Source organism: Macrobrachium nipponense, chromosome 2 (assembly GCF_015104395.2).
Source record: "Macrobrachium nipponense isolate FS-2020 chromosome 2, ASM1510439v2, whole genome shotgun sequence".
In the NCBI taxonomy this organism is placed as follows: domain Eukaryota; kingdom Metazoa; phylum Arthropoda; class Malacostraca; order Decapoda; family Palaemonidae; genus Macrobrachium; species Macrobrachium nipponense.
In genome coordinates, this window is record NC_087201.1 from 94,114,190 (window position 1) to 94,124,189 (window position 10,000).

General features: G+C 38.5%; 1 protein-coding gene across 8 annotated transcripts in view; it reads right to left on the reverse strand.

Moving 5' to 3' along the window:
* LOC135220794 (SNF-related serine/threonine-protein kinase-like) overlaps positions 1-10,000 on the reverse strand; it is a 493,239-nt gene that overhangs the window by 317,582 nt on the left and 165,657 nt on the right. Inside the window, exon 1 of one of the 8 annotated variants that reach the window (XM_064258298.1) lies at positions 649-670. The exons of the other annotated variants lie outside the window; for them this stretch is intronic. The gene's annotated coding sequence lies outside the window, so the exon portion shown is untranslated. Of the gene's footprint in view, positions 1-648; positions 671-10,000 lie in introns of those variants that run through there. 8 annotated transcript variants of the gene reach the window in all.

A 10,000-nucleotide genomic window follows, 5' to 3' on the forward strand; every position in this document is an offset into this window, starting at 1 on the left:
ATATCCTACAATAACCATCCATCTTGAGAGATGTAAGCTCATTTAAACTGTAGCATAGAATATTTCTCGCGAATTCGGGTTTCACACTGCAATTCGAGATCAACACATCACCATGATGGCTCAGTACTAGATATTTTATTATTATTATTTTTATTTCCATTATTATTATTATTACTATTATATACACACACATTTATATACATGTATATATATTTATGCACACATACATATATAAAGGTATAAGCCACGAAGGCTTATACATTTATTTATGGATTCATCTCGTTCAAACTTTCGTGATTCAGTTATACACATACATACATAATGTAAAATCTAATTATACAATAATACAACGCACGTAACGCAAAGCCATAAAACCACCGGCACACACACGAACGCAATGTCATCTAAATAAAACGATGAACGAAACATTCACTCTTTGTTCCTGGGGGCCTCTCCGAAGTCAGGGGAAAAAAGAAAAAGTGAACAAATGACAAATGAACCTCTCCCTGCCGATGTGGTCTACGACCGAGGGTGGATATTCCGTAGCATGCAGGCGGGCAATATGCAACGGCCGATGGAAGTCAACCCACAATAACACATTGATTTCTAAAACAAACCCTCGTGGGCTGGAGTAAAAATACCTCACACCTGGTGTTTGACGTCACTACACACACCCCTCACAAGCGTACCTGAAAGGAAAGAACAAAAATGTCAGTACCATTGCAGTTTTGCTCGAAGATATATATATATATATATATATATATATATATATATATATATATATATATATATATATATATATATATATATATATAAATTCAACCTGCCTGAAAGCTTTACTAACACCCACAATGTAAGTTATATACAGTTTCCGGCGGCGCATTCATCATATATATATATATATATATATATATATATATATATATATATATATATATATATATACATATATTTATGTATGTATATAATGAATAAAATAGGGGATGGAAGGATAAGGGGCAATCTTCCATAATGTGCTCCTCCAGGGAGCTCATAAAGTGGATGGCATGGCAATGGGGTCGCCTCTGGGCCCAACTTTTATGTATTTGTATACTATATACATATATACATACATACATATATATATATATAATATATATATACATATATATATATATATATATATATAATATATTATATATATATACATATTCCTCCTGAAAATCATGAGACACAAATAAATATGTTACAGTAAAAATCCTAATTGAAACCCCACACTTAGCGCATGACTATATCCCTCATTAAAGTAGGCTACGATACCAGTAGGTGGTATTTATAGTGCATTTGATCTCCACCTGTAATGGCAGAGCCGCATCCCGCCACACGCACTCACATTTTCCTCTCCTCACAACTATGATCTGCCCAAGGTATATACCTTGGATCTGCCAACAGCAATTGACCAGGGTTATTTAAAGGTGTCGTCGTCGTCCCCTGTCGTACCCACCTCTGCAGGACGACCATCTGTCCGGGGTTATCATTCTTCTTCGTTTTTATCAATTACGGTATATAAGTATTCATATTCCCGTACCCAGTCCGTTCCTCAGTACAATGAACGCGTCGGGATATATAACAAAAGAAAATCTCATTTCTGAAAAATACGCATCTTTACACTATGTTTCACACATACAAACAATTTATAATTAAAAATGCTTGTGCAAGTAGTGTAGGCGAAGAATGTGACTTCTATAATGCCCATTGGTAAGATGCTGTGAAATTAAGACTAAGAATACGCATACAGCTCGCAAACAAAGCTCTGTAAGTGATAATTAGAGACCATCGTGGCGAATACGCAAGCACAAGCACACAAACACACACACGAACGCAAGCACACACACAATACACACACTCGCGAGCGCGAGCGGGGGAGCGCACACACACACACACACACACACACACACACACACACACACACACACATATATATATATATATATATATATATATATATATATATATATATATATACATATAAGTGTGAGCGTGTATGAACAGCCATGGGAAAAAATCGATTTGTGTGCATTAATAGAAATATAGTAATATACTAAGCACTGCAGCCGCCTACACATGACAGCAGAGTGTATACCAGCTGAGGCCGGTAGTGGACGCTACGTTACCATGGCAACAATACAACCAAAGAGATCGAATGGCTGGGAGGTAAAAGAAAAAGAAAATTCGCAATAACAAGCTTTTAAGCTAACGCCAAACGAACCAATGGCTGGACCTGACTAACCAAAATATCACCTTAATCCTTAACTTAAAATTGAATGTGACGAATACAAATCATCAGATCATAAACAAATACATATAGGGAGCTCTCATGCTTTAAAGACCGCGGCAAAAGGCCAGCTTCAAGCAAAACGGTTGACGCAGCATTTCTCAAGATACTTAGGCAAAAATGACAAGAAAAACATCGTGAAGAGATGAAGAATTTCCACATCACAGATATGTTCATATGCTTCAGACAAGCAGAGGGACACGGCTTGCAAAACAATTACCTTGGCAGAGCGCAGCATCTTCCCAACAACTCATGTTATGGACATGAGACATCCGCAAACGAGTGTCCCACCTCCTAATACCAACGAGAACGAGAGGAGTGCAGTTCATTTAAACAGCCCAACGAAGGATGGTATTCAAGGCGACGTACGCTCAACGTGCGACCTACGTAGGTTCTTCCAAAGCACGACCCGCTTGTTATTGACAGGACAGGCTCTAGTCCTGATCTGACGGACCAAGAATGCCGAACAAGATCACATTGTCAGCGTGCGGTTGGAATTGTAAGAGACGCCTCCACACACCACAACACGGCAAGAACGCCCATCAAATCTGCCCAATCTCCGTTTCGTTTGCCTATCAGGACAAGAGGCTGAACTCCTACGGATGACTGACAATTAATGTTTTTTCACTGGTAATGACGACGAACCACAATGAAGGAACCTTAAAAGGCTTGTGCAATCGTTGATTTTAATTTGCCGCTAGTTAGTGAAATTATACAAGGTCATTATTCTAGGATGACATACTGGGATACGCGTAACGACAATATAGCATCTGACTATATATATATATATATATATATATATATATATATATATATATATATATATGTGTGTGTGTGTGTGTGTGTGTGTGTGTGTATATATATACATATATATATATATATATATATATATATATATATATATATATATATATACTATATATATATATGTGTGTATATCGATAGATCGATAGATGGTAGATATATAGATATATATATACTATATATATATATAACATATATATATATATGTGTGTTATATCGATAGATCGATAGATAGGTAGATATATGGATCGTTAAATAGAAAGATAGATATATATATATATAATATTTATGTATTCGAGTAGATCGATAGATAGGTAGATATATAGATAGTTAGATAGAAAGATATAGATATAAAGATGAATATACTTTCTACCATTATAATAAACCCAAAAATAAAAACCAGCATAAAAGGTTAAATAATATCGCTTTCGGATATGTACCGTCAAATCCAAAAAATTGAATGAAGTCCTTGAATATTTTACATAAAATATGCATGTCCAATATGAATTCACAAATTAAATACTAGATTCGAAGAAAAAATATCCAAAATATTTTGTAGTACCGCAAATGATGTGTAAAGTATTTGTGTAATAAAGAAATGGGTAAACAAAAGAAGAAAGCGCAACGGAGGACAAGAGGAACTGGCATGACTCGCTAATCCGATTAGATCTCACGACATCAGTGCTCGAGGCTGAAATAAGGAAAATATTGCCCAAGAACCCACTAAGTCTTAGTGGGTCTGATATGACTTTTCTAGGACAAAAGACGTCTTTTATATTCAGTTTCAATTTATGCTACACTGACCTACAAAATATCAACTACCAACAAAACTATTATATTAAGCAGCAACCCCTGGAGACGCAAGGGGATCCATAAAGTAACTGAAGGAGGAGAAGGAGGATATGTAACGCATAGAAAAGACAACGGAAGAATACAGAAACCTGAAGACTCGCCTGAAAGCAGAGAAAGATCTACTCCGCATAACCGGCGCTGGTTGCTTTTTGGCAAAGGTTTCGTCAGTATTTGAAGCCCAAGTTAAGAATGAACAAAACATCCTAAAAACGACGACCATATACGTAATGCCACGACAAGCACGGTGCCAAGGCAATATTTTTTTATGAAGAGTCAAAAAAGATGTAGAATAAAGAAAATCGTTACGTCGCGAGTACTTCATAGGGGTCAACATTAATACCTATGAAACTACATAATACTGCATACATTAACCTTGGCTACGAAATTGCGAGGGAAAATTCCAGATCAGCTGCAGCATTTCATGACGAATGTAATCACATCAGCTGTATTGACAACGTGCCCTATAAGAGTGCTTTGACACAAAAGTATATACTGTATGGCGCTCTGCATGCTGACAGTTGACACCAGGACCCTAGAGCGGTCTCAAACTAATAAACTTCGTCGTATACTGAAGTTCCTGAGGCTACTTTGCAACAATGATGGCCATGCACAAGAGCTTTCAAGGTACCTACTCAACGGCTACTAGTCATTCCTACCGGAAGGACCTAGCAATGGAAGCAAGCTGGCCAGCCTCACTTCAATGTTTCAGTTTCTGCAAACTAGCAGACGGTCGGCCTTTGTTTTTCCTTTTGACCTCATTCAAAATGGTTTCCTGTGACCTAATTGTGGCTAGCCTTTTGTGTTTTACATTTGCACTCATTTAAATATCACCTAAATTTTTCGGACAATTTAACAATTTTGTAAGCCGATATATCGCATAATGTTGGCAACCAATGTTCCAAAAAATGTCCTCACCTGTGAGGAAGTGAAAGTACCTGGTAAGAAATGGCGCCCACTTGGACGCCAGATGTCAGGGTACCACCTAAGACCATCTTGAGAGGTTCGAGAAAGGAAGTTACTGGGAGGAATTCGTCCATTTAAAATATATTTAACAAAAAAAGGGTAAAAACAAAGTTTAAAATGACCAACACTGGACGATCTATTTCTTTCTTTCACTCTGTTCTTGCATACTGCACAAAAATTGCATAGTATTAGGTCTCAAGTACGAGTACAATGCCATTTCCAACTTGCAACAAAGATAACTTTGTAATCAATCTAAAGCCCCAAGACAACAAAGAGAATCAAGGAAGGTGTCCTCCGGGCGGGAGGGGAGGCTTGTGGGCAAGGGCGCACACCAGATATAAAAGTGGGCCGGTGGAACAGCGAAGAGAGGAGCCCAGTGATAAGGAAAGGTCTTCAAAATTGCATTTCCATGATGTAAGTCAATATATAGAGAATATAGAGACAGAATAAAGAAAGCTAAGGATTACTGTTGCCACCTCAACTGTTTGGGCAGCCAGAGACTTTTGCAACCTTTTGCTATCTACTACTACTACTACTCTACTACTACTACTACTACTACTACTACTACTATTATCATTATTAGCATTATTACTTGCCAAACTGCAGTTCAGTTAATCAGCAGTTTTCACACACAGTAAACGAATACTATTTGTGTCTTCGCCTCCAAAGGGCAATAAGTTTCAATTTCAGGGAACCGAAAATAGCAACGATTAAGTTTATGATTCACAAGAACAGGAATGGAGCATTTTGGGTTTTCATTGCTCTAATTACAGTTGAACATCCAAAACGGTTGACTGTTTTGTCTGAACATGGAATGACAGAGCTTTCTGATTCATGCAAAGAGGAACTGTTCAGTACACAACAAAAGGAGCAGATCTAGGAATAACACCTCATTTTAAGTTCCCGAGGTGCAACAGAAGGCGTGACTTCAGAGTAAACTTTTCTAAGTTAGCTTTCAGCTGGACCAGTAACTCTGAAATTGAGCTATTAGCTGGGCATATGACTATTGTCCGTCATATCAGATCTATTCCTTTCCCAAAGATTTTAAGACACTCGTCCAATGTTAATTTAACTACAGCCGATTTCTCTCTGCTTCCTGCAATATGTTTTCTTTTATACATGTGCGATTTATTGGTTTTAAACTTGTTACGCCAGTTATTTACAATTCACTTTAAACTGTTTTCCTTCCCTATGACAATTTTCGGTACAATTGAGTTAATGGTCTTAAGTCCTGTTCCTTAGATTATGGACACTATCTGAAAAACTAGAATTATTGCCAGTTAACCATAGTACGTATATCATATGATAGATACGAGCCTCGGTTAACTCCTGGGGCCAAGCTACAAAGACTGCAAGTCTTCAACACCAAAGCTGAGCAAACAAATACCTCCAAATTTTCTATTTTCAAAAGTTACATTCGTATCTCTCCCAAAATCCATAATCACCTGTTGCCAAGGAAGATAGCCCATAGTACGGTTTTCGTAATCTTTTTCTTTACCAATCCTGAGGAGAGAGAGAGAGAGAGAGAGAGAGAGAGGAGAGAGAGAGAGAGAACCTTGTCGTAGATAGTAACCCTATTTCTCCCTTTTCGGTTCCTTGAGGTTCCATCTCATTGCAATTAGATTTCTTATCCTCCGAAATTTCTGACCTTTGATTTGGCCGATCGGAAGAAAAGACATTTGACTTTCAATTTTGCAGAAAGATAAAATGGGCTTCAACAAAAAACAAACACCTAACATAGAGACATTGCTTCTTGCAATATAGCGACCCAGCGACTCAAAACCTCACCAACATTTTCAGTTAATTGACCTTTACTTATGAATGTAATTTGTTTCGCTTTTCGAGTAAAAGAAAATCCATGAGAGAGAGAGAGAGAGAGAGAGAGAGAGAGAGAGAGAGAGAGAGAGAGAGAGAATCTACATCACAAATACATCAAGGCCAAATACAGTAGCAATAGCTCGCTGTCAAGACTTTTAAGTGGCGAGGACGAAAGATCCAACACGCTCCCCAAGGCCACCAGCGGACGTCGTATGAAACACGATTATTCCGCCACAGTCTGCCGCTGCAAGGTGGTACAGAGAATGAGGGAAATCCGACAGGTCATGATACGCTTGTTCCGTTTATCACTAAAACTTGGCTATGCGCAGAACACATGAATAGCACGTACACGCAGATAACCTCGGCTCTGGTGATTCATCCTGAAACTGAACTCACAGTAACGCACACCACAGCAGACACTAGACACTATTTACCTCTGGCCACAAGCAGAGCGATGAGAAACGACACTCGACACGCAAGCCTATGTGTATATAAGCTCTCGCGCGCTTGTAAATACACGGCTACACACCGCTTACCAGTGTAATACGGATTACAACAGAAAAAAAAGCTATTCTTACAAAAAATTTATCGACAAAGAAAGTCGTCACAACTACTGAAATAAACGGTACACGCATAGATAAATTATTAAAACAAGAAAATACTGTAACTGCAAAAATGAATAAGAAGATGGGTCCCTGTTGAATAAACACATCATCCCTTGAAATCATGTGATTCAAGCATCATAGCAACTGCAACACGAAAAAATAACACTTCTACAGTTTCTCGAGCAATAAAATTTGTACTAACATTAAGATGTATATCCCTGCACGCCCAAGTACTTACATAGCCCTAAGATAAATCACTTAGGACATGGCTACTGTGCCGGTGCCCACCTTATGCAATTAAAACCCACGTCTCCACATCCATCGTTCCTATCCTACTATCAAAATAAACCCAGACCAAAATTGAATTATCTCTCACTCCCACACAGCTAAAAAGAAGAGCTGCATAAATCCCATTACAACAACATTCCCGTAATGACCCAACTCGAGTGCACTAACTTCACCTTCTTATATTAAGGTCTCACCTCCCAAAGGGGGAGGGACCCAAGTCCGTCATCTCCATCAACTTTTTATAACGCAGTCTATACCAGAGCCGTCATGTCGCCCAACTGGCTGATTCTCTCAGAACGTCTCCCTCTGCTCACGTATTTTTCTCAAGTATCTACTGGCCCCTTTGGAACACACTTCTTCCCGTTCTACGTAATTCTGACCATGATTTTTCAAACTGCAACTCTCACCTTACAATTAACAGAAGTGTTTGCCAAAAATCATTCAGTGAATTCGGCTGAATTTCCTAATCAGGATTCAGAACTTCGGATAATATCAGTGTAAAAAAAGGGCGGAGTTTCAACGGGGACACTAACCAGTATTTTAAAGAATTGAAGAAGAAGACGCAATTGGTCGACCTCCATGACAAGTGTATGAAATTACCTAAACAACATAACGAAGACGGGGATCAATCCAAAGCATTTGAATAGCTATGTATGTGGATCATGCCCAGAGATTATGTCATTCTTCAACGATGTCTCCAACGTGACGACATACATCAGTCATCATTACCAAAATGTTGATTAAAAAGGAGTTTTCATATCCAAGAGAGAAGTATTTACAACGAAGAAATCTACGAGTCAAGATCTAGAGATGCCGAGGAAAGATATCTCAACCCTAACACAGCAACTCTAGGGGGTCGATTTCATCACTTTAAACCTGGATGACTTCCAACGGGCTAAAGAAACACAGATAATGACTGAAAAGTTTCTGATAAATTATCACGGCAGGAATTCCACGACACGAAATATCCCGGTGGAAAATTGCGCAACAGCTTAGATCGATGGCCTTTTTGAACACTTATCGCGAAAGGAAAATGTAGAAAGCTGGATATTTTTCGGATTTGATTTTTACAGGTTAAACGTCAATCTTCAGATGCAAACGTCAGTTTTCAGATGCTATGTTCACGAATTTAATTTGTCTAAAGTTGAACAGTAGTCTCTCTTAACTTGAAAGTCAGTGCCTGAGCAAAAGTAGGAATTATTCCAGAAAATGTGGAGATATGAACTACAAAAGGCTTCTGCAGGAAAGATTCAGCAAATATGAAATCAGCTTCAGTCAATCAAGTTCGCTTCGGGAACAAATTTTGAACCACTTCAACGTAGAAGCGCTTTTCAGGGCAAACAGCCATCTCATTTTTAACAACCAATATAAGATAACCTTCCTCAGTCTACATATAAAATACTGCTCACCCATATGTAAACGAAGAGTCAGCAAATATCCATAAAAAAGCAGTTAACTACATAATAACATGAAAGGATAAAACAAGAATATCTCCAATGTCTCGGAAACTACGCTACAAAGCTGCGGCCTTCCTTTCTATAACTCCCAGGGTTTGGCATACCATGCCAATATAACGTCCGGCACTGAGGAGAACCCTGCACTCTATTTGCACCATTTCCTAATTACCACTTGTCCCGATATGACTGCAGCTACACGTGGAGTCTTACGACGAGATGTCATGTAATGTCGCTACGTGTAATTGCAGGAAATTCGTAAAGATTTACCAGAACCTTAACCTAGTTTATATTATAGAAACGTTGATCTCTCTATCTCTCTTTCAATCAAACTATCAAAAAGATATTTCATGTACACAGAAAATACATAAAGAACTCTGTAGGTACAGACTTACACTCTGACATGAATCAAAACATTTTTCTTCCTCCTGCTCCCCCCCCCCCCCCACCCATCCCCCCACCCTCTACTGAATATGACCTATTTCCATTTCCATCAGTGACTTTATAGCGTAAGGAACCTTATCTAAATTGCGTCGATACAATTCCATCGGACGTTCCCACCTCTATAAATCATTGCCTTCACATTCCATTGAAGTCCTGCCAAGTCTCCCACGTCACGCTCCAGACCTAAACCAAATACCTTCCCAAAACCAATTCTGGTTAAATGTCCTCGCAAGATCTGGTGGCTGTGTTCTTTCCCCACAACTTATGATATGGACAGAAACTGGTTATCAAATCCAACTTTTTGTGAGAGCTGGTAAAACGCTTACGGCACAAGATTTGATCAAGACAAGAAAACTATAAGGAATTCTTTTCATTATTGCGGCCCAAAACTTGAAGAAGAGAGAAGCAATTTTTCATACCAAGGACAAATGCTGCATTTTGGGGAAATGTGAAATGCA